Consider the following 26,611-nt stretch of genomic DNA (forward strand, 5'->3'; position numbering starts at 1 on the left):
TTGAGTCTGACATGATATTCAGAAGTTAGGACAATTCTAACAATGAAACCGATTATGCTTAGATTTAATGCCTATGCTAAAAGAATAGAAATTGACGTAAATGAGTTGGAATTAAGATAACAAAATGTTTTTACGCACATGTTTTCTGGGCACTGTCTAGCTAACTATCGAATATTTTGCTATGTTGTTTACTCTGAATGTGATTATTTTGTTCCTAATTGGTAGCTAAAATGTACAAATTAATACTTTATTTTTGGACATGTTTTAAATCTGTTTATCGATTTTCAAGCAGACAAATATATATATGGATATTTATCCATGCCGAAGATCACGCTGTCATGCTGATCAAGCTTTGCCTAACAATACAATTGCAACATGTTAGGCTACGCTCACTCCTCAATGTAATGATACATGCTACAATTCAATTTGTGGAATTAACTTCTAAATATGTTTTCTAATACATCTCTCTCTCTCTCTTAACTTTTAATACTATATGCAAATACATTTACATATTTTGTGGGGAAAAATAAATAAATTATGATTTTGTGAACGACATGGTCCTTAAGGGGTGCCTTAGTTAACAACATGCTTTAATTTAAAGGAAAAATAAAATTATCCAGGAGACTTCAAAATTCATAAGTAAAAATATATATACTAAAATATATAACTTTGGAGTGTATAACTATGTCCGAGAATCAATTTTTCTTGCATGAAAAGGGTTTCACCTTTCACAATAATGATTAGATTGCATTGGTAACTTACTATATAAAAGTAAATTCATGGTTGTACTGCATATAGAACAGTATGAAGTCTGTAATCCAGATAAGCTTGTTTGTTGTCCTCATATCGGTTTACTCGAATGGCGACAAAGTTCCTCCGTCTTACAAAGGTATTTATTCTACAATTCTACAATATTTTTCTTTTGTTAACGACATCTTTATAAGATTATATAAGGTAGGGCCAGAAATTTACGCATTCATTTTTAATTTAAAAATCGAGTACAAAAGTTTAGCTTGTGTTAAAACTATAACAATATCAGAATGCTCCGATAGAAGGAACGTTTGGCAAAAGTAACACATCTTTTAAAACTTCGCAAGGTTAAAATCGTGTGGTGTTTCTTTTATATAGTCTTAATTCATATCTTGATTGTGGTTGCTTTCTGTGCCATAAAACTAGGTTAATGTATGTACCAATACAGTAAATCATTTTAAATATCGTATAACTGATCACTTGATTGATATTCTGAAAGTATTTTTGTCCGTAAAAGTCAAAGTGTTTACATGTCGGGATAGCTTGACAAGATGTAATATTGAAGTTGACGTGTGGATAAGCATATTTCTGAAATTATTAAAGAGGTTAAGGATTGTTACAAACCACATTTTTTAAAATAAAACTTTTTGTTAATGAGATAAAAACTAAACAATAATATTATAACATTGCGAAAAGAAAGAGGGCTGAATATCTTCTCCCTTTGTCCCATTTGAGTTAAAACAAACAGATCAGAACATATTTGTTTCTTGTTTTTCTGAATATTAGGTTTACTTCGCTTAATCCATTTCAGGTTTTTAAAGGTTGCAAAAAGTAGTTGTTAAAAATATATCACCTAAATGGGGGTATGCTTATCGAAAAGACCACTATGCTTAATGCATCTGGTCAGTCATGATAAAATGCATATCTCTGCTTAATTTTTACAAAGAAAAAGACATGAAAACAATTAAGATCCTAAATAAATTCTAGATTAGAACACGATGTAATTTTTGTACGGAAGGATATTAGCATATATAACACTTTTTTGTGTTTTCTGCTAAAAACCTTTAACAACTGTGTGAATGAGAAAATATTTTTTTTTTTTGGGGGGGGGGGGAAATATTTTTAATACAGCGCTATTTCATGCATTACTTTATAAAATAAGCATCTTTTATCTTTCTGTTAAAAATTGAATGTTGAGTTACGGGATGTATATTCTCTGTAGCGTGTATGAAAAATGGTGTGAAAGGGTATGTCTAATATGGACATTTAAGTAAGCTGATGAGTTTCTTATGTAATGTTACTAAAAAAATGATTGAAATATTTAAGTCAAATTAAAATACAAACATTCAAATCCTGCTTTATTTCATTATTCCTAATAAATATAACTCAGATACTATTTTCAAAGATTAACTTATTATTATTATTATTATTATTATTATTATTATTATTATTATTATTTTCAAAAATTTCAGCAAAACTTTATCAACATCTAAAAAGTTCTCAATGGTTTTGGAAACTGACTAGATCCCATGTTAAGACCGTGCATCCTGTTTCCTTCAAAGTGGATGTTGTCTCTACATATAATGTAACGAAAATATCAAAGGATGCATTTATGAAAGGTACTTTTTGTTTTTAAAGTAATGAGTAATTAGTCTTCTTACTATACGTGCTTTAATACTAACACTTAGTGTTACAGAATACTATTTTATGTTATTGATCATGCCTAAAAATTCCTTTTGGAAAAATGTTACATGTATCATTTGTTCTTGCAAGACATCTACTGGTTCTTAATAATTTTTAACTTTACCAAAAATTCAGTTATATTCTCATCCTATTTTCAAATAGTGTTTTTTTTTATTATTTCAATTAAATATATACATGTAACATACCGTAAACTGGACTGCTTTATTAATTTCAGTTAAAAAGTACAAAGACTGCAACCATACTGAAGAAAAATCCAGGTCGGAAAAGAAAGGATGGTGTATATACAATTTATCCGGATGGAAAACAAAAGAAGAAAGTATACTGTGACATGACAACAAAGGGAGGGGGTTGGACGGTAAGTTACATGTAACAGTAACCTGTTCTTTGTAGACAAAAACTAATTTCAATAGAACTTTAAAGAGGCCTGTATTTTTGAACGCATGCACGGTTTTTTCACTGAAACCTACTTCATGTTGAATCAAAGAGACAGCTTTCTTAAATGTTTCAGGCGATACAAAGAAGACAGGACGGATCTACAAATTTCTATCGGACGTGGGCAGAATATAAACAAGGATTTGGGAATCCCTCTAAAAACTACTGGATTGGTAAGATTAGTTTTATAATTTAGAAGGTGCCTCTTTAAATGTATAAAATCAAAAAGTTTTAGTTTTTGATAAGTATGGACATTATAATCGGGATTATTCTATTTAACAATTATTCTCAACAATTACCATATAAGCTAATTATCTGTATTGTGGAATATTTTATAGAAAACTTGAAAGGTTCTGATATCTCCACGAATTAAACCTAAAACCTAACAAATGTAAAAATACATGGCTATTTATTTTATATGATTGCGTATTTTGATCCGTTATCCCAAACAAAAATTAAAAAAAAAAAAAAAAAAAAATTAAATAAATTTAAAAAAAGTTTAAAATTAAAAAAAAAAATAATGATAAAAGAAATAATAACGCAAAAAGACAGTAAACTCTAGTTTAGGGTGGATAGTGAAATACGTATAATAAATCAGTTCAAGTTTCACAGTTTTTAACGAAGTAAATCAAAGTATTCACCGGTGTAAATCAAAGTATGAAAGAGTTTACCTAAGAGAAATGATTTATTCTTGATGAATCAGATATCTATAGTATTAATCTTACTATTACTTTGACACTATTTCAAGACTAACCTATAGATTACAAGTACTATAGTGATGAAGTTTACTATGATAGACCATAGTCTATTATATTTATCAAGGAAAAAGTCGAAGAACCATATGTATGCTAAAAGAGATTTAAAAAGAAAAAAGGAAATAAAAGTATTTTTCATAGATATTCATAATAGTAAATCAAAGGGTTTTTTTCTACAGTTAATCAAAGTATCAATTTGAAAGGTTTATAGTAATAACTAAAGTAAAAAAAAAAAACATGCATTGGATCCAATAATAAATTTAGTTACTACAATAAATTGTAGTATTTCATCTTTTAAAAGCTTTTAAAAGGTAGAAAAGGTGAAATTTATATGAAAGCTTTATGAGGTAGTAAAGATTCTGAATTGTTTAAATCATGGCCCCATGGAGGTGGGACATTATAGGGAATCAAAGTTAATCATTTGATAAAAAAAAAGTTTTATAGATCTCAAGAACCACTGGACCAAAAAGATGGAAAGTTGTATTGTGCTACAGTATATTATAGTAGTTGTAGAAATCAGATGGGGATTCTCAGAACCCCAATACCCCCCCCCCTCCCATTTTTTTTTTTTTTTTTTTTTTAGAATTTTTAAAATGTCAATAATTTTTGGTATGGGGATAATGAATCTGTCTATTTGGTCATTTAATACACAGTAGATTTGAATTGAGTTCATGTCAAAAACAAATGTCTCTTCATGTTAGCTTTTTTCAAACTCAGAAAAGTATAGTGTAGCAATGAAAATAAACATGAACTAAACTTATATTACCTATATCATAATAGAACAAAATATTTAGCATTAGAATGAAAGTATACCTCTAGAATTTCCCTATTAAACTTATTCATAAACGTTTATATGTTACGCGGATAAATAATCTTTTTATTTCCATTATTTTTATTTATATAAAAATAAGAGTCTAAAAAGACTCCAAATTGTATAAATTTCATCTCTTTAAATTTTCAAACAGCAAACTCGCGACGTACGTTAAAGACAACCAAAATCTTCCTAGCTCACGAAAATAATATACTCTATCTGTTTTGCTAAACTGACATAAAACTGGGATTAAATTTTTACCCATTTTGCCGTTGACATACCGTATAGGGAGACTCTTAACAAAGTCTTTCAACAAATATGAACGTTATATTCTCTCTATAAACCACTAGGTTCACCTATTCATAAAGCGAATCAAAGGGGGAAAGGGGATGGGGGTGGGTGGGGGCGGACCTCATTGGATTTTTAAAGTTCAAAAATGACTACAAAGACTGTTTAAGCTTTATAGGTTTTGACCTGTCAAATATTTTGAATATATTTAATCGAATGGAGTGAATGAACACCCCCATAAACACTCTCTGTCCTGGTAAAAATAATCATAGATCCGCGCATGTAATTTATTTGTACTTAAAAATGAAAAAAAAAAACCAAAAAAAAAACGCCGATTTATTTTTTTGAAAACGAAATTACATGCATGAAACCTTTTCTTTCTTGGGACAGAATTAAAGATATTTCACTATAAAAGTATGTATTCCCCTCAAAACATAAAAAGCGTTAGGAAGATTATATATATGAAGGTTGTTCGGAAAGTTTGCAGACTATGCCAATTTACGTAATACTATTTTCAAGAAATTGAAAATGAGCACATTATCAAATGTAAAAATATTTATTTTGTTGATATGTGAAATTTCATTTCATGTGATTTAACACAAGTCATGTTATTTAACTCAACAAACTCAACAACATTGTAACGTCAAGAACATGCTGTCATGAGGTTTTCAAAAATACTCTCCCCCTACATTTCACACAGTATTGCTCAATACCAGTGCACTCATTTAAAACCTTTCTCTATCATTTGAAAAATACGAGTTTATTGGGTGTCTTCAAATCAGGAAAACAATGAAAATTAACTCAAAAAATTAAAGATTTCACTTTTTTTGAAAGCAAAAAAGATTTATTCTATCTCTCGATTAGAGGAGAATTTAGAAACTTTTTTTCTAATGAAAGTATTTCTGTTAACAGAAGATTATGAATTTGTGTAAAACGTAAAGTTTTCTCTTTTCACATACAAACATAAAAATAGTTTAAAACAGACATGTACAAAAGAATATAATTTTTTCCTGTGGTACCTGTAATAAGTACTGTACTTAAGAAGTGCTTCAAGTATCAACTAATTTTAAAATTTGACGACTTTAAAAATGAAATTTCTTAATGACGAAGACCTTATTTTCAAACATGCTTTTCAAATTTACATTACATGAGGAAGTTATTGCAATAAAACGATATAAGAGTTAAGATATTTCTTTAAAATGAAATGACGCAATCTATGAGTTGACGAAGAACAAGGACCAGGAACTACGGGTTTCCCTTCAAAGATTTAATGGTGACGAAGCATACGCTCAGTACTCCACATTTTATGTCGGGGACGAGAACAAAAAATATAAACTCACTGTGTCGGGATATTCAGGAACGGCAGGTAGGGTTTATTTTGAATATATATAATTTTACATACCCAGCATTGTTACATTTTTTGTTTGTTTGTTTGTTGTTTAACGTCCCTCTCGAGAATTTTTCACTCATTCGGAGACGCCACAATTTGCCGGTGGAGGGCTGCAAATTTTAACCTATACTTGACACTCTGGACCATTGAGCAGTGAGGGATCTTTTCCGTGCCAGCACCTACTGCGACATGGGACCTCGGTTTATACGGTCTCATCCGACGGACCGGCCTCTACGTCCCGCAGTGGAATTCGAACCCGCAATGTAAGGATCAACTCCTTACACTGCGATTCTAAAGCAAATGCTCTGACCACTGCGCCACGCGGGCGACGCATTGTTACGTAATGCTATGGTGATTGCAAATGTGGCGTAACAGTAACAGAAAAGTAAACAAATAATATACATTTAAGTGTGAATTTTTAAACTGATAAGAAGTATTAATAACAAATAAATATCTTTTGACAAATATAAGCATAATGTTCTAAATACCAGAGGATAAGAACTATTTAATTGTCTATTACTCTATTTACTTATTATTATACAATACCCAATACACACAGCCTTCATCATCCAATGCACATGAAAATACCACTTATGTTGTAAACAACGAATACATGAATTTATCAGCAGTTTTCTTCTACACACAAACCATTTTAGCTCACCTGAACTGAAAGCTCAAGTGAGCTTTTCTGATCACCTGTTGTCCGTCGGCAGTCCGTCTGTAAACTTTTCATATTTTCCCCTTTTCTTAAGAACCACTGGGACAATTTCAGCCAAAGTTTGTAAAAAGTGTCCATTGGGGAACGGGAGTTAAAGTTATTTAAATAAAGGGGCAAGTCCCCCTACAAGGAAATACAATAAAGAAAAGACATCCTGGGATAGTATAAATTTGAGATTATTCAATAAAATGACCCCCGGGGGTAGGGTGGAGCCACAATAGGAAATATAAGTTTTAGATTGAAATATATAGAAAAAATCCTTAAATATCTTCGTCTCAAGAACCACTGGGCTAGAAAAGCTGAAACTTACGTTGAAGCTTCCCTATTTCGAGTGGATTCTAGATTGTTCAAACCATGACCCCACGGAGTAAAGTAGGGCAACAATAAAAAAATCAAAATTTTACATTGAAATGTATACGAAAAATCTTTAAAAATCTTCTTCTTAAGAATCACTTGACCAAAAAAACTGAAACTTATGTGAAATCAATCTGAGGTAGAGTAGATTCCTAATCGTTCAAACCATGACCCCCCAGGGGTAGGGTGGGGCTACAGTAAGTATTCTGGTGAAGAACAGACGGCAAACGTTACTCAGGTGAACGTTGTGGCCCATGGGCCTCTTGTTTTTTAATTGTTTTTGAAAACAAGATCAAATACCGAATATTAGATCCAAACATCACAAATAGCATTTAAACGGCACAAACTGCCAGAATAATGGTACATTCTATTTGTGCTTATATTTGGCTTCATTCAACAAAAAAGATGTGAAGCATTGTATTTTTTGCTCTATAGACGATGATTTCCGGCTGTGCTTGTGTTTGACGCCAGTGGGTGGGGACTATATAAATTAACATAGTCTCGTGTATCTCACTTCTATATATGGCTTTTGAGTTTGCGAAGGACATTAACGACAATTGAAAACGTGGGATAATTCATGCAGGTTTCACCCGTTTTGCAAATTATCCCATGTTTTCAACTGTCGTTACATGTAATGACGTAGGATAACCAACAAACTAGACAGTGATTCCTTAAATACAGTGTAAATACTTAGTATTTGACAATAAATTATAAACTTATTTCAACATAGAAGTATAATTTTATACATTTGTACATGAAATAATTTTACATAACATATTTTGATACAAATCTTATTCTGAAATATTTTTAAATGAAAAGGAATCACAACTTAAAAGATTTGTATATATACTATGTTTTAAGTATGTTTCTAAAAAATGACTTGGGATTTTTCTTAATATCTAGGAGAGTGTTACTAGTTAGATATACAGTGCATATCATTGTTGATCATGATGTTTTTTTCTTTCTGTGTTATTGATAGGAATAAATTTTGTTATCAATACTCTTTAACAGGTGACAGTTTGACTAGTCCTCACAGTGGTAAAAAATTCAGCACTAAAGATCAGGACAATGACCGGGATAGTCGTCACTGTACTGTACAATTTCACGGAGCCTGGTGGTACGACTCCTGTCACCACTCAAACCTTAACGGACTGTACGCACAGTCTGCTCTGTCTAGTTGGAGTTACCCGATATGGTGGAAATGGAAAGGAGCTGAAGCATTAAAAGAGACTGTGATAATGATACGATACAAAAACTAAATCGTCTAAAAATGCGTATTCAGTCCTGACAAGAATGCTGATAATAAAATTAATAGTTCATTCTTATCAAATAAATAGTATAAACAACTTTATGCCATATACTCATATCAGTACTGTCACAACACAAAGCTTAAGAACGCACAGTCTGCTGTGTTCAGTGGTAAATACCCGGTATGGTGGGACTGAAAAAAGAGCAATGAAACTCTCAAGACGACTTCAATGATGAAAAGGAACAAAAACTAGAGGCAATGTTGGTTAAGTCCTAACATGTCTGTAATGATTTTGATATTTACTTACATTAAACAAATGGAATAAACAACTTTATGTCATTACTTATCTCAGTATATGACATGTATTTATACTCATTATCTTGTAATGGGCAACTATATTCTGCTCTTTCTCAGAACATATCTATAAAAAAAGGTTTGTCTTCTTATTATAAAAAATATATATACTTTTTCTAAATAAATAAAGCAAATATAAGCAGGGATCATAAATATTTTCCACAGAGATATCAAAAGTCGTGTTTTCATGTACCTGTACATAGTCTGTACGCAAGGTAGCCCGAGTGATGAAACAAAAGCTACTAATTTAAAAACCAGATAAAACATTAATCCATTTTTACTGTGTCTCCAACCATATTAAATCAGATAATGAAATAGAGATTGTTAATCCAGTACATTTTCGTACACAGGATTAAAAAAAGGATTGTTAGGTGCTTGTAAATATTTAATTAATGATTGAACAAAATTATTTCAACAAAATTATATTTGTAATTAGTAATTTCCAAAATCAAGGATTAAAGTTTCTTATCAATCATACCTGTACCTAGGATTTTATATGTCAAAGTCTGAATCCAGCAGCCACCAGTCCTCAGCCAAAGATTCAATATGTCAAAGAGTAAATCAGAGTACTGAGAGTACTTATACTTGGTATCAGTGACAATGCAGTATTACTTCTTATTTCCTTCAGAATAACAAGAGCATACTTCACTTTTATTTACACAAAAGTTAATTAACATCTAAATTTGGCCTCCTAATTAAATAAAATGAAATAGTTTCTCACAAGTTCTTTTGCAAATGACCTTTAATCTTCATACTTTAAACAATTTTTTCCCCCAACAATTAGTAATTTGCTTTAGGCCTCGAACCAATACATCTGTAACTTTCAAGTCCTGATCCCCTGTTTAGCACGTAAAATTTTCTTCCATTCATTTAAAATGGACCAAGATTCAATCATTAAATGTGAATTTCACTCCATGTCGGTGTCCAATGAGAAAATTGATCTTTATATGTCTGCTATGTATGCTATAACATAGACCAGCAAGATTTTGTCAAGATTATTATTTTTTTTGCATCGGATAGGTAACACATGAAACATATCCTGACTAGATGTGACAAATAATGGGTAAAAACCGAAAAGTTACCCATTTAATATTTAGTTCCTTTTCTCTTTAAATTCAAAGTTTTCATAGCCTTATTCCTTACTTATTGGTCGTAAGAGGCGTCGTAAAATATGGACTATACTTTGTCAAATTAACTATAATTTTCTATGATATTGCATAGTCTAATGCAATATAAAAGCTTGTATTAATATTTGATAAATAAGTGGGAGATGAGTATAAACATAAGTTACTGTTTGATGACGAGGGGGAGTGGAGTATAAGTATTTGTCATTCTTTGGTGATGAATTGGAAGTAGAGAATAAGGATGGGTAACTTATAATTGATAATTTAGTGGAAGAGGAGTATAAGTATGTGTCAATCACTGTTTGATGGTTATATTGGAGGGGAGTATTAGTATGTGTCACTGTGTGATGATAAGGTGGGAGGGAGTATAAGTATGCGTCACTGTATTACAAAGTTGTGGGCATAGAGAAGGATACACAGTTCTATGATTAGGTGGGAGGTGAGAATAAGCATCAATCTCTGTTTGACAATAAGATAAGAGGAGTGCATGTAAGCAGGAGTTAAGGGTGGGCGTAAGTATAAGCATGTAGCCGCGTCTATTGAAAAGCCAAACTGTCGAAGAAAAAGTCATATAATCTCAATCACAGTAGGACTTCAATATATTGAAAAATGTCGTTTTAATATCCAAGAACTGGTTTCTTTCTGGGAAGGTCGCAATAAATTGTCAATGTTATAAAAAAAATAAATAAGAAACGTGTGCAAGAACAAGGTCATATCATTCGTAAATCTGACATAACCTAGATTTACCGTTAAATAAAATTATAGAAAACACAGATTTTATTCTGATGGCTACAGTAAAGTGTTTCATTCATCTACATACTAGCGTTTATTTGTCACGGAGATAATAGTGAATCAGGTCAGCCAGGGGCGTCTTGTAAATATTTATTATTGAACAAAGTGAACAAGCTTTTCAAATAAATTTATATATTTTATTAGAGTTTCTAAGAACCTAGAATTAAAAGTTTTCCATCAAACATGTTTGTATGTGGTGTTTTACATGTCATAAAATCAAAAGTTTGCAGCCACTAAAATTCAGCCATTAAATCAATCAGAGTAACTCAGAGTACTGAGAATACTAATACTTGGTATCAGTTTACTCTTGTTTCCTTTAGAGTGACTTTGGGTATCACTCCAGCATCTTTATATTCTGTCTGTACATTAGCCACACCTTATTTTTTAGTTGTTAATTATTCAAAGTTGGTATACTCCAAAGCTTTTTATGCCATAGATAATGACCATGTGACCTAGCCTACTTTTTGAATAAGATGATCTCTTTAGAAGTGATACTAACCTTAAGCCGTTATGTATACCCTGACTAACAACATTAACAAATCTGACTTTATGCAATAGTCAAGATGTTTTGGAATCAAAATAACACTTCTGCAACTTTCAACTCCTGGTCCCCTTTAACCATTTTCCTGGACCCCTTTAAACTGGTTTCCTTCATTCATTTAAAATGGACCAAGATTCACTCATTAAATATGATGTCCACTCATTGTAGGTGTAAAATGATAAATGTGATCTTTATATGCTTGCTATGTATGCTTTAAAATTGACAAACAAGATTGTGTCAATATACAAATTTATTGCTTTGCATCAGACATGTGTATGCAAGTTAGCAGCTATATCACCATGGTAACACATGAAACATATCTTGACTAGATGTGACAAATAATCGGCAAAAGCCGAAAAGTCACCCATTCAAAATTAGGTTTCTTTTATCTTTAAATTCAAGATGTTCATAATGAATGCATTCATTGGTTAAAGTAATGTTGAATATAATTTAATTCACCCCCTCCCCCCTCTTCTTTGGGCTGTGCAAGTATACAAATGTTGAGTAGAAACACAGAATAGAATTCAGTGTTGGCGATAAAAAAATGAAAACAATGGACACACAAAAAAGCATATGTAAATTTATCAAAAGCCAATACAAAAAAAAAAATTAAATGAAGTACTGATGAAGCAATCTTTTAAATATTGTTTGTTTGCCCTCTCCCGAATCAGGGTCAAAAGATTGAGTCGGCAGGGATGTGGAAAAATTTTATTTTCATCAGATTTCTAAATATTTGTTGACGGGATGAGAAATTCAGGAATATTAAGAAGAAAAAAATATCGTATCTTGAAAGGTCTAAAAAAAAAGTTTCGATTTGGCCATTTTTAGCCAGTAGGTCGGGAGAGGGCAAACAAACAATTTTTTAAAGATGGCAGGACTAGAAATCACTGTTGTTAACTTAAGTGGGCAAAATACCTGCAAATGAATAGTTCAATCTATTCCTATTGGCCTATTTACTAGTAAATTTTATGAATGCTTGATTTGATAACAAATCAAGTCATAAGAGTACATTTCAATTAATTTTATCTTGATCAAAGGGCAGATTACTCTATCTGCAAAATACCATAAAATTAGAAGTATTTAGTTAGCAGTGTTTAGAGGACCTTTAAACACAAGTAAATAACAATAGCGTGCAAGAATTTGTAAACCTGACATAACGTCGATCTATCGTTAAACAGAATTATAATCACATAAGTCATGATAATGGCTACTGTAAAAGTTTTCATTCATCTACATACTAGTGTTTATTTGTCAGGACGAGAATGGTGACTCAGGTCAGCCAGGGGACCACTTGTAGTCATTTCATTAATGACTGAAAAGAGTGAATAAGTTATTTCAACAAAATAATATTTGTTTTATAGAGTTTCCAAAACCAAGAATTACAGTTTTTCATCAAACATGCCTGTACCGTGGGTTTTATATGTTAAGGTATGAATCCAGCAGATACTAGCCCTCAGCCAAAGATTCAATCAGTCAAAGAGTAAATCAGAGTACTGAGAGTACTTATACTTTGTTTTAGCGACAATACAGTATTACTTCTTGTTTTCTTCAGAATAACACAAGTATACATCACTTTTTCACCAGAGTTAATAAACATCTAAATTTGGTCTCCTTTTAAATAAGATGAAAATGCTTATCACAGTTGCTACTGACCTTGAATCTTCATACACTTACAAAGCTATCAATTCTACCTGTATACAATTGGTAATTTTCATTCATTAAATATGATGATGAACAATAAGGAAATTGATCTTTACATGCCTGTAATTCATGCTATAAAAAGATCAATAAGATTTTTCAATCTACAAATTTATTGCTTTGCATCAGATACATGTGTATGCAAGCTAGCAGCTATATCACCATGGTAACGCATGAAACATATCTTGACTAGATGTGACAAATAATGGACAAAAGCTGAAAAATCACCCATTTAAAATTTAGTTCCTTTTCTTTGAATTCAAAATTTTCAACATACAACTGCCTTTTGTTTGTGTAGTGCTGAAATAATTTATGTCTTTTTTCCCTTTAATTGTGAGTGCAAATTTACAAATGTTAAGTAGAGAACACAAAATGGAATGTCAGTGTTAATTATAATATAATGGAATGATAAGAATGGAAATACTGAAAAAAAATAGTCAACAGAAAAGCAGGTGTAAAATTAACACAAGCCTGGGCAGGACTCCTAGCATGTCCACCCCTGACGTAGCGGTCTATTTGTCACAACAAAAGCCATTTTCTCTCTGTGGAAATTAAAAAAAAAGAAGAAGGGGCTTGATCGGGGGTAGGTGACTGACCATATGGAGAATCGGGTTCGTTCTAATCAGATGTGGATGATCGATATGAAGACTCTGAAGTATAAGGAGTTTTTATCACCCTCAGTGCCTACACTGTATGTGTTACGGGTCTCTGTGTGTTAAATGACACTGATTTCTTCGGAATAAAAAAAGTGAAGGTAACAAACAGCGATCAATCTAAAACAAAATAAACAAACGATACAAGTTTGTAAACAGGGCATAAACACGGACCTCCTGAAATACCAGAGGTGGGATTAGGTGCCTAGGAGGAGAAAATATCCCCATATTGATCAAGTAGATGGAACATTCCGTAGTCAAATTTAGTATAAAACAAAGGCCTAACAATTCGTATGAATCAAGTCAGCCAAAATACGACCCAAAGAACAGTTTCTGCCACATATCTCAAATTAGAATTGTTACTGTTCATATAACGGCTACTTTGTATTTCTTGATTTCTTTCATTTTGTTTGACATATTTTGTACACTGCACGAGGACCCCCTCACGGGGGGAGCAGGTGCCACAAATTGTATGATGAAGAACTGTTTATCATAGTCTGATTACCTCCAGACGCTGGGTCTCCTCCCCCACATGGAGTTCCTGGTCCGGTTTTCTTCCTTCCTTCCCGTCGCTGGTGTTCCTCCTGCCTCTGTCGTGCCTCTGTTTGAAGTTGTACTGATTCTATTTCAAGCGGAATCTCCAGTTCCCGTACTGATTCCCTTTCCTGAAAAAGTTATTTTGAGCTTCGCTATGAAAAACCTCAATACAATAGCCTTAAGGTTAATTGGGATCCTGGGGACTGATTCATATCTCGTTATATCCAATACTCATTCATCAATCGGTCTTTTCGTTGAGCATGTTATAGCCTTTCATATAATATGAAACTGATGCAGTATATCCAAATTTAATTTGTTCAAAATCAAATTAAATTCAATATTTTTTTTAAAAAAATTATGTACTATTGTACTCGCGCATGCAAATATATTTCAGATCCTCAATTGAAAAAAAAAACAGCTCTTAAGTTTGCTGCATTTACTTGGAAAAAGATAGTAATCGCACTGCACGACTGCACGCTTACATTCCGATTCCAAAGTTTGTAAAGTTTGTAAGTGGAAGCATCATTGTCCAGACATCTGTATATCGAAACAAATATATTATTTTTTATACCACTTCCGTATATGATGTAAATTATTTTAAAAAGATTTCTTATCTCTTGTACATCGTGACAAGCCTGTGTGTGTCACTTTTGTCAACATATACACTAGATCTATTCCATTTATGATATGATCTGACTTCTATTCATTGTGATATTTCATTGATTTCATGATTCTCATACAGGAACAAACTCCTAAGCAAATGGGTCTCGTAAATTTCATTGCAAAAGATATATTGTCAAAATTTATTAACTTGCTCAATTACAATTTTAGTATTAGAATATTTTTAAAAGTTACTGATATAAAAATTTTAACCTTTCTTATCATTTATCATTGAATGAATTACAAAAGAGGGATATAATAATCTACGGAATCTTACCTCATTTCTTTTACACTAAATGACATTGGGTTGATGACGGAACTGTTAGGTATCAAACCTTTGATTATGTTGATAGGATGAGCTCATCAGTTTCTATTATCCAATCAAAGAGAAACCTTCACAAGTGAATAACTTCATTTTTCAATCAATTTTAAGAATTCTGAAATTAACAAGTACATTGGGTTACTTACATCACAGACAAAACAGACACAGATATATGTACAAACATTAAAAGCAATCAATATTGAAAATACTTATCCTTTTATCGGTTTAATATATCGCCACTTGTAGAAAAAGGGTTTTAAGTAACATTTCTGTCATCCTTAAACACACAGACACACTCACATACAGGCAAGAGAGAGAGAGAGAGAGAGAGAGAGAGAGAGAGAGAGAGAGAGAGAGAGAGATTCTCTTTTTAAAAGGAGGCGAAGTTCCCAGTGTGCTTGACCTAAACTTATATGCCTTCATTCTTTGTTTTGTATGTTACAGAACATAACTATGTGTAAACCTTCCTTTATGGACTTTTATAAGAGTTATTTGATCTGATTTAAATTTAATCCTCTATCTAATAATGTAAAAAAAAAAATACATGTATTATTAAAGATCCTCCAAAACTTAAGCTTACATTTAATAGCCTTCATTGCTTATGAATATCTAGAAGTTTTCAGCTGAAACTGTATTGATAATCACAATTAGGATTATAAGCACATCTGTCATACAGAATCCTGTAGGTGAATGACTGTAAAATCTTGGAATTCATGGGGAGAAGTAATAATTGTGGATTCCTTAAAGTGTACAAGTTCTTGGAGATGTCACTCGCGAGCAAATGTCCAAATGAAAAAATAAAATAATCTATGCAAGGTATCAAATTATTTATTGACAATTTCATTCCGTGATAAGGAATGCCCATTTAATTCAGGAAACCCCCTACCAATGACCAATCATTATGATTTGACAGTCTTAATACCTTAAAACTAATAATGAAGCCTTAATAAGGAACTCACAATCTTAGATTTTTAATCGAAATACCTGTAGATTAATTTTACATATTTTTTTTTTTTTGACCATGGGTTTTTGTAGATATTCCAATGAGCTTTAATTTTCAATAGGCATATCGTAAAGTATTAGTTTTCAATAGAAATGTCATAAAGCATTATCAGTAGACATAAGGTATTTATTTTTTATAAACAGAAACTTTTTGAGCAAGATTACTGATCGTTGTTTTCAGATGTCAAATGGTCTCTAAATAGGAGAAGTGACAAGCACACTCTATAATCAAACTTTTCTGAGTATTGAGCAAAAATAATGAAAATACTAAAAATAGTATGCTTTAATGTTGATCATAGAATTAAAGGTGGGTGATCCCATCAGATTGATTGATTGTATGTTGTTTTACGTCCCATTCGAGAATTTTCACTCACATAGAGGCGTCACCATATATCGGTGAAAGGTTTCAAATTTTGACTTTTATTCAGCAATCAGGGCCATTGAGCAGTGAGGGATCTTTATCGTGCCAACGCCTGCCGTGACACGGGGCCTCGGTTTTTAAGGTCTCATCTAATTATATAAAGGACCCGCAACTTTCACTTCAAAGTGCCGAGCGCATGGCAAAGGAACAGTTGCTACCTATTCTTTATCGACTTAGGTCAGTTGCGGCCGAGATTCGAACTCACGACCTTCCGATCACGGAGCGAGCGCTCTACCGATTGAGCCACCGTGAAATCCCATTAGAAACCCAAAGAAAGAAAACGTTTCTTTATTGAAAGAAAACTTACTGATTGTCACGTAAACAAACCTAAGTTAATGTTTGTCTAAAGCTTGTTCAGACACAGGGCAAAGACACTGAAGACTTGTTATACGGCACATCTGTGAAGTTTTCATTTCATTCATTTTATCGGTAATCAGCTTTACTGTTTCTGTAATGTATGTATATGCCTTCATCATCAGCAGCAGCAGCACCAGATCAGTCGTGGGCTTAAACATCTTATTTATGAAAATGGGGATTTGTAATTTTTAGTTCGTTCTGTTTAAATTCAGATATATACATCATGTATTTTTCTCAGTTTGTATCTTTAAACATTAGCCTAACTTTTATATATGTGGATAAAGTAACAGATACTAATAGATAGTAAATTAGAAGTTTGGAATTTTGGTTTAACGGATCTTGTCGGATTTATTATTATTATTAATTACATGACTTCGCATTTTACAAAACATCATTCAACATTAATACATTTCATCGTTACAACCAGAGATATTTGCAAGATATCAACATATCAATGTAATTATTATAATTCTTATATTATCAATACGTAATGTATAAGTGATGAAAAATCAGAGATTCGTTCCCTGTCCCCTTCCAAAAAAAAGAAGGTGCTTAATCCTATGGACACTTTGTATTCACTGGCCAGAGTTTCGCAGCTTCACATTTTATTAATTCAGGAAAGAGTGCATATCATAATGCTAAACAAAAAATTAATGGTTTGAAAAAGTGATAATATCAGTAACAGACAATTTAAGTTACTTTTCTGATAGGCACAAGAAGAGAGAGAGAGAGAGAGAGAGAGAGAGAGAGAGAGAGAGAGAGAGAGAGAGAGAGAGAAGAGATTCCGTGATGTTTCACTTGCACAAAGAGGTGAGGTTCTTACTGGTACTCGTACTTTAAAGAAACATAAATATATAACATACGTAAATGAGTTCAATGCCTCCTTTCAGATACTTAAAATTGAAAGCAATCTTTTTAACAAGTGTTTATTGGATCTGAAAGCAAGAATCTTGAATATATGGTTTGCGATTTTTTATCACAAAATTCTACTTGTAACTTATGTAGCCACTAATTACTACACTTGTAAAATTGGTAAATGTTTCATAAAAACATAGTTTTAATGAGAAAATTGCATTCCCAGACAATTAGCTCAATTGCCAACAAAGCATATTAACTTTTAAGATAAATACAAGGTATTACGTCAGTTTGCACGCAATAAATAAAGATTATTGATTCTATTTTTCATCTGAAATTATGATATACTTTATTTCTTAAAACCATGTAAGAGATAAACTGATATTTTAATCATATAAAGATTTTCTGGCTTAAAATCAATTTAAATAATTATCACAGGGATAAGAATGCCACGCATAGTTTAACATATACTTAATTTGTAGATGTAAGAAAATCCTAGAATAGACAGGTACTAGTGTAACATCAGGTAACTTGTCCTACGTGTTTCAGGGCTTTTGTTTGACTGATTGATTATTGTTTAATTCAGAGTCGGCAATCTTTCAGCCATATTTCGGGGGAAAAAATGTCCGAACCAAACATGCCTTAAAGTACATCTTAATAAAATATCTTCTGTAAATGAAGCCTAATTTGAAAAGGGAAATTTTTTTCCGATATGACCTAAAAAAAAAATACATGAAAATTTTTGAAATTTGTGTATGGTTACACATCAATGATCCCAGGTTCATAATTTCTTATGATATGGGAGTTTTAAGAGGGACACTCTTTAATCCTTGCGATTATAAGATAAAGTAGCATTTAACACACTTTTAGTTGCAAAACAGTTGTTTGTTTGTTCATTGTTTTAACGTCCCTCTCGAGAATTTTTCACTCATATTGAGACACCACCACTTGCCGGTGGAGAGCTACAAATTTTGACCTATACTCGGCACTCAGGGCCATTGAGCAGTGAGTGATCTTTTTCGTGCCAGCACCTACTGCGACACGGGACCTAGGTTTATACGGTCTCATCCGAAGGACCGGTCTCCACATCCCACAGTGGTATTCGAACCCGCAATGTAAGGATCAACTCCTTACTCCGCGACTCTAGAGCGAACGCCCTAACAACTGCGCCACGCGGGCGACACAAAACAGTTGTGTGTTTAGTTTAACTTCTCTGGTATAAATACATTTTGTTTGCTATCTATGAATCAGGTAAAAGTACATTTGGTAGATCTGATTTCATACCACAGAGACAAATTTTGAATATTTATGCAGAAATTTATCTAGAAGTCATTTTGTGACCAGATAAGGTACTTCAAAACATGCTTGTTTTATTTGTGACATATGAAAATAACGAACAGTAACCAAGCTCAAAGGCCATTGAAAAATAAAGATTGGGATCAGAGGTAGGATACAGGGCAATGAAGGTGTAAGCATCCTCTGTCGAACGGTCACACCTGCCGTGTGCTCCTTGTCATAATCAGGAGTACGGAAAAATCCGTAGACATTTCCGTGTGAAAATAATGGCTTAACAATTTGTATGAAAAAGCTTAGTCAACATTCGACTTAACGATAGACTGTATTTTCTAACAAGGTCATTGTATCGACCATGGAATTTGCGCAATGTTGACTTTAAACAAGATTTTTGATTTCTTTCCATTATCTACTTATTTGTCAATAGCTTTTCTCGTTTGAGAAATTGTTTGCATTAGAGAATGCCCTTGCGTATCGAATCAACTGGAAGACATAAACTCCATATACAGTTAATAATGGTATATTGCTATATAAATAAGGGTTGGTGGCAATTAAAAAGCAGAACTCATCACGTTTTTCATAAATATTTGTTGTTACATGTAGGTTACCATTAATTTTTTTTCATAGTAAAATACCCAAAAAAGAAAACAGATTTGTGCAGACTCTGGGGCGTCTTTTATTTCGAGAACGAATAAACGTAGCAATGAATTTTGTAAAAAGATAACACGTTGTCGATATATCTGAATGCTAAATCGAAGGCAACAGCAGAAATTTTTGAATAAATGCTGCATCATGTGAATACCAAATAAAGGTCTGCTAATAACGGAGTGCAATTAGTTCCCATGGGAATTCCAACTGATTGTCGAAAGACTTGATCTCCAAAAACTATATGAATATCTTGTTAATATCAGCTTCGGAGTATTTGTTTACAATCATGATGTTTCCCACCATTTCTAATTACAACGATGACTCCCTTATTTACAATATAATTTTATTAAAATTTTTAATAAAGTAAATTATTTATTAAAATTATTTAATTAAGCAAATTTATTTTGTCCTTATTGAAGGACAGCAACTTGTTTAGCATATTTCTTACCTCCTAAAATCAAAATGAATTTTGTTTAAAAATTTAAACAAAGATACATAAATTTTCTTATTGATGATACGAGCTTTATTTTTATTTATCCATTAAGACCATTTATCATTCGTTAAGGGAATGTTTGTAATACAAATATTTTTCCTACACAAAAAACTTTTCCTTGTATAATTATACTTTATGGAGACTGTACTTGAAATAACAAGTTATATCTCATCATTTATCACTTACGGCTTACCTCCGGCTTATTCTTACTACTATGTACATTTTGATAATTTTTTGCTCGAATGACATATCCAATTTTCCATTTAAGATACTTCTCGATTCGAGTAAACATCGAAAGAACAAAAACTATCGATAAATGAAACATCTGATTGATCTGAAAACGCGTCTATTGCAAGAAAACAAAGAAGATATTATAGAGTGTTTACAGTAAAATATCAGAAATATGTGTAAGGGGAAAGAAAGAAGGATGGGGAAGAAAGGGATTAGCTCTAAATTCCCATAATTATGCCTTTATCGAACCGACAACCAGTCAAAATTTAGAATTCAGAAAAAAATACCGCACGATACTTTTTTATGCATTATTAAAATCATATCCTCTCAACGTTTAGTGCGCTTTAATAAAATAAGAGGTATCCTATTATACGAAACAAATCAGTTCTTCACTTGAAGAAACACTTTAACCCCAGAGATGGGAGCTTTATATTTCATATGTTTCATATTTTCCATGCAGATGATAGAAACTTTTGGGCAATTATCTTTATCTTATAACAAAACCTTTGACGAAAATGGTTTGTTGCCCAGTCCCGTATCAGGAAAAGCATCCAATGTATTACGGGACATTCTGAATCAGGAGAGTCTTGTACGTTTCTCTATGGTACAAAGAATTCAGAGTTTGGTTATGGATGTGATAGACAATAAAAACAATGGACAGATTATAAAGACAAAGCTTTGGGGTGTGATTAAAGAGTTACAGGATTTGGAGACAAAAGACCAGAGAATAGAGGCAGAAAACTCTAAACTTAAACAAGAAATGAAGGCTTTGATTGTAATATTAAATAACACAAAATACCTGACAATGGAGGAATTTCGGAGTCTTAATAAAGAAAAATAGACATTTTGAATAGCTCCTATTCTTCAACTAAAACCGAGATTCAGAAGTTGAACCTTCAAAATGATAAATTATTACGAGGCGATATCAGGAAGTTGAATGAGACTTTACTACAAACTTTCTTCGAAAAAATTAAAATGGTAGAGGACAAGTTTAGAATTTTCACCCTCTCTGTTAATGAAACGCTAGATGCAGTTAGTGGGGATCAAAATAAGCCAAATGTACAATGGATACAGATTTCTCCTTACATATATCTGCTTACTGGTAAGTAAATTGCAAACAACCTAGGAAATGAAGAGCGATATTTCCAACTAATTTTTGTATTAAGATGTAAGGCGAAAATTTCTTGCTTCATGAATAAATATAGTTTTTACCACAAATAAAAATAAAAATCTACTGCAATCAATTATATCTAGCTTCCCGGTTAGAAAAAAAATAATTTCTAAAACATTTAAAAATAGTTTCATGTGTCATAATTTCATAATTTCAAAATATGTTTTGGAGGTCCGTGTTTGCTCAGCTCCTATTTTGTATTGTTTAATGGACTTTTGAGCTTGAATACTGTTCGTTATCTCCATATATTTCATTTCAAAATCATTTTATACCCCCCACTCCGAAAGAAGGGGGCATACTGTTTTACCTTGAATGCCTCTCTGTCCATGCAAATCCTCTTAGCAGATGCTTGACATTTTAACCCACTCTTTGTTTTGACATTCCATATGGTGGGAATCCGATTTCAACTCATTACTTATTTTATAGTTACATTTGTATATAAATTCAGAAAATGACTACTTCTTGATCAGATGGATTTCTATTTAAATTTTCCATATCGTAATCCTTGAAAAAAGTCTGAGGCCAGACAAACTCGGTAGTGAAGTTCAGTAAGCCTCATTAATATTAAAAAACAGACAAAATGAATATCTTATGGATCCTAATGAGTTTGAAGATATTGGTGGAGTATTTTACTCTATATATTCAATAAAATTTGTTCGTAGTCCGGTTAATTTGATCCGCTAATCAACCATCTCAGCCTCTTATATTGTCAAAGATATATGCATATGCATTCATATGTAAACAGTGAATGAATGTATATATGAAATACTGGTACTCTTACAAAATCAAAGATATATTCTGCAGGTTGTGAAATGTATGTTTATATGAACCTTGAAATATCGGTACTCTTATATTACCATAAATGTATTCTGTAGAAAGTAAAAGGTATGTTTATCTGATATACGGGCATAAATTTAATGTTTTCTTAATCAGACTTCACAGAAAACTTTGTCAATTGCTTGGACATTTTACGGAAATATTCGAGTCAACAGGGAAGAGATGGGGTTTATAAATTAACAATAGCCTCCAAGACAAAGTTTGAGTACGGTGACATGACAACATAAGGTGGAGGGTGGACGGTAAGATAAACAAGTCACGTGATTTACAAACACAAATAACCATTTTTTTTAATTGTAAAGTGATCTGTACTTTTTGCACTTTTTTTTTTTTTTTTTTTTTTTTTTTTTTACAACGATAACATATTTCAATGAAACCTGACGTCCAAGCAAGTCAAAGAGACAACCATCTAAATGTTTCAGGCTACACAAAGAAGACAGGACGGGTTTACAGATTTTTACAGGACGTGGTCAGAATATAAGCGAGGATTTGGGGATCCCTCTAAAAACTACTGGATTGGTAAGTTTAGTTTACGTAACATATAAATTATAAGGTGTTTATCTAAATGCAGTGTCGGAATATAAACAAGGATTTGGGGATCACTCTAAAAAACTACTACATTGGTAAGATTAGTCTATGTAAGCAAAAGGTCAACTAAATGACTCGAAAGATATAATTATGAGAGCCATCGATGACGATTATGATTCTTCAAAATTGTATGAATATGTCACATTTCTTTGAATAAGCAAATAAAAGGCAAACTTACAACAATTTACTGTTTTTTTTCTTTAAAAAAAGGAAATGACGCAATCTATGAGCTGACAAAGAATAAGGACCAAGAACTACGGGTTGAACTGCAAAGTTTTGATGGCGCTAAAGCATACGCGCACTATTCCACATTTTTTGTTGGGGATGAATACAGTAAATACAGACTCACTTTGTCGGGATATTCAGGAACGGCAGGTAAATATATTTATAGAAATATGGAGATAATGAACAGTATTCAAGCTCAAAGTCCATTAATACAATACAAATCAGGAGCAGAGCTAACACAGACCTCCAAAACATAAGATGTGGGATCAGGTGCCATATCGCATGGAGGAGTGAGCATCCCCTTCCGACCGGTCACACCCGCCGTGTGCTGCTTTTCATGATCGGGAAATAACGGAAAAATCCGTCGACAATTCAGTTGTAAATAATGGCATCACAATTTGTGTGAAAAACGTCAGTCAGCATATGACTTTAGGATATATTGTGTTTGCTGACAAGGTCATTGTATCGACCATACAACTTCTAAACGTGACTGTTGATATTCTTGTTTCATCACTTGTTCATCAATAACTTACCTCGTTTTAGAAATTGTTTATACGTAGAGCATGCTCTTTCGTATCGAATCTTCTGAGAGAACATACACCCCATATGCAGTTGATAAGGGTTAATTACTGCATAAGTAAGGCTCCCTTTTCAGGAATAAGCAGTCATTCTATTTCCATTACGTTTAGGTTTGATATGTTTCTTTTATGTCTACAAGTTTTACAGCAACCTTTATCTTAATTTCACAGTTTTAAGAACTACTTCAGTAAAAATGGTTTTAGATTTTGTTCTAATGTATCATATCTGAGTTATTTTCATCCAAGTCGGTATAAAAGTGCATAACACGTTTTGATGATTCTAGTTCAACAAAGGCTCGAACAAATTCGTCTTTACAATCCTCTGACAACAATGAATTACCCCAAGTAGATTACAAATTGAATTTTCTTCAATTTCTTTCTTTTTTCATCTTTTCTTTAATCTTAAGCAAGTATTTATAATACAGTGATCAGACAATTCATTTGTTGTATCAATATTAAAATAAATTACCTTACGAATATATTAGAATCTAACATACAATCCACTGCATAGAGAACATCTTCAATAAGGGTCTATCATGACGCTTTTTCTCTCCGTGTTGCCAATTTTTTCCGATAAGCATTAGGCTTTAACAATATCATTATCCTGTTTCAGGTGACAGTTTGAAAAATCACAATGGTAGTCACTTTTCCACTAAAGATCAGGATAATGAGAGGAGTAGTCGAAACTGCGCTACACAGTATCACGGAGTTTGGTGGTACTGGGACTGTCTCAACTCCAATCTGAACGGAGTGTACGCCCAGTCACCTGTATCTAATTGGAATCACCCGGTGTGGCAGCACTGGAGAAATAATACAGCGCTACAAAAGACTATGATGATGATCAGACACAAAAACTATATTTTTGAAATGCATATCCTGTCCTGACAAGAATGCTGATAATAAATTAAATAGTGTACTAGCTGCCGTTCAGGGGTTTTCTCCCTTGTACAATTTGTGGGTCTCCTAATTCTGCATATTGGACAAAAGAACTTTAAGTCAGGATTAAAATGTATAAAAATTATATTACTGTTTATTGTATCTAATTTGTACAATTTCTTTGAGTATCCCTATCTCTTAATCTCGTAGAACTTTATGAATGGAAATATTATTTCTCTCCCAATTAGAAGTGTGAATAATATATTTCAAATCTGAGTAAAAAAAATGGTAGAAATTTATTTTATAGACGATGAGTTTAGAAAAGTATAAATTATTTCCCAAAATATTTGGAGTCCCTTTTCAATATAATATCACACTCAAATAATACGGGAGATTATCTTAATCATCCCATTAATTTTTCCCCACATAATATCTTAACTATAATTATTAAAAGTAATTTTTTTTGTTTGTTTGTTGAATAAGGTTCTCGAGAATTTTTTACTCATATGGAGACGCCACCACTTGACATAGGAGGGCTGCAAATTTATACTAAACTATGCACTGAATACTAAAGTCATACTGGCATTTATTATATACCCAACTGTGTACCACTCAATTTTACTGTTGAATATACGCAATCACGTGACATCGTGATCCGACACTGCAGATCACCACACTGGTTTTCTAAATCCATATCACCACTCTCTGAAACTGATGACGTAGTGCACGGTATACGTGACTTTTTTCTTGCGTATCATAAATACCCTTGAAAAAAAAAATGCTTTGTTTAATGGATTAAAGATCTTTAATTGCTTACAAAAGTTTTCTGTTATAATATTTGCAAATTGTAGTGGGGTATATAAAAAAATATCATTATAAGAGTAACTTGATGCGAAGAGTCGTATCACGTCTCGTTGACAGGAGTGGATCATCAGATCAAACACGACACTTCGTATCCTTGATTGAACCTGGACAACTAATAATGACGTTGTTTGGCATTTGGTAAGAAGTAAGTAAATACTTGTGTCAGTTTTGACGATTATGTGGGGGTGGGGGGTGGGGGTGGGGGGTTGAGTATCAGCATGTAGGTTGGAAGGGCTAGATGTCTAAGTCAATGGGTAGGGAGGGAAATATGAAGTCGTCTACTAAAAACTCCAAACAGTCGATGAAAATATTACATAACCTTATAGCAGGGTCAAACTATACTTAATATAGTCATATTAATATTCAACAAAAGCTAACAACTTCACGATAAGGTGTCAAAGTTTCAAAGATAAATCACACAAACAAGAAAATGATATTTTGATGGAAATGACATTACGAGAGTTGTCCGGTAAAATCGTGGACAAGTTATCTAGAGTGAAAAATAATCATCACTGCGCTCTAAAATTTTCACTACTTTTTCGTACATTTTTCATCAATATACATAGCAAATTTCAAATAGATATATGCTCAAATAAACAAAATATGAGACTTTATGTTATGTGTGGTGTCACCTTACGGCGCACGGATTATAACGTCAAAGTGTCTAAAGCAACATCACGTTTCCTCTTTGCTAAAAAAAGTTGGATGAGCCCCACTTAAATTCGAGGATTTTATTGATGCACATACTTGAGTTTCCCTTTATTCCTCCATTACAGTCGAGGAACTAATCTCGCACACACATGGGACCTTCTGAAGATTTATAAGTAAGTTATGGACAGTACTCTCACTATCATTCAACTAAATAGGCTATGTTATATCGAAGGTCTACAGTGACAGAGTCTTTCGCTATTGCCAGTAGCTGTTTGTCCGTATGTTTTGTTCTACCCGGGGACCCGATCAAGAAGCTTCCGCTTTGAAAACTCCCATTTCACTTGTATACTAAAGATCTAATGTTATGTATATATTTTTTCTTCTGTAGT

At 32.5% G+C, this 26,611-nt stretch overlaps 1 pseudogene; it reads left to right on the plus strand.

Annotated features, from left to right (window-relative positions):
- The first annotated feature begins 2,691 nt into the window (after positions 1-2,691).
- The window catches only part of LOC133185704 (angiopoietin-2-like), an 85,302-nt pseudogene continuing 61,382 nt past the window's right edge, over positions 2,692-26,611 (plus strand).

The sequence above is a fragment of the Saccostrea echinata genome, unplaced genomic scaffold (assembly GCF_033153115.1).
Source record: "Saccostrea echinata isolate AGI-Se365-2 ecotype Australia unplaced genomic scaffold, CSIRO_AGI_Sech_v1 ptg000012l, whole genome shotgun sequence".
In the NCBI taxonomy this organism is placed as follows: domain Eukaryota; kingdom Metazoa; phylum Mollusca; class Bivalvia; order Ostreida; family Ostreidae; genus Saccostrea; species Saccostrea echinata.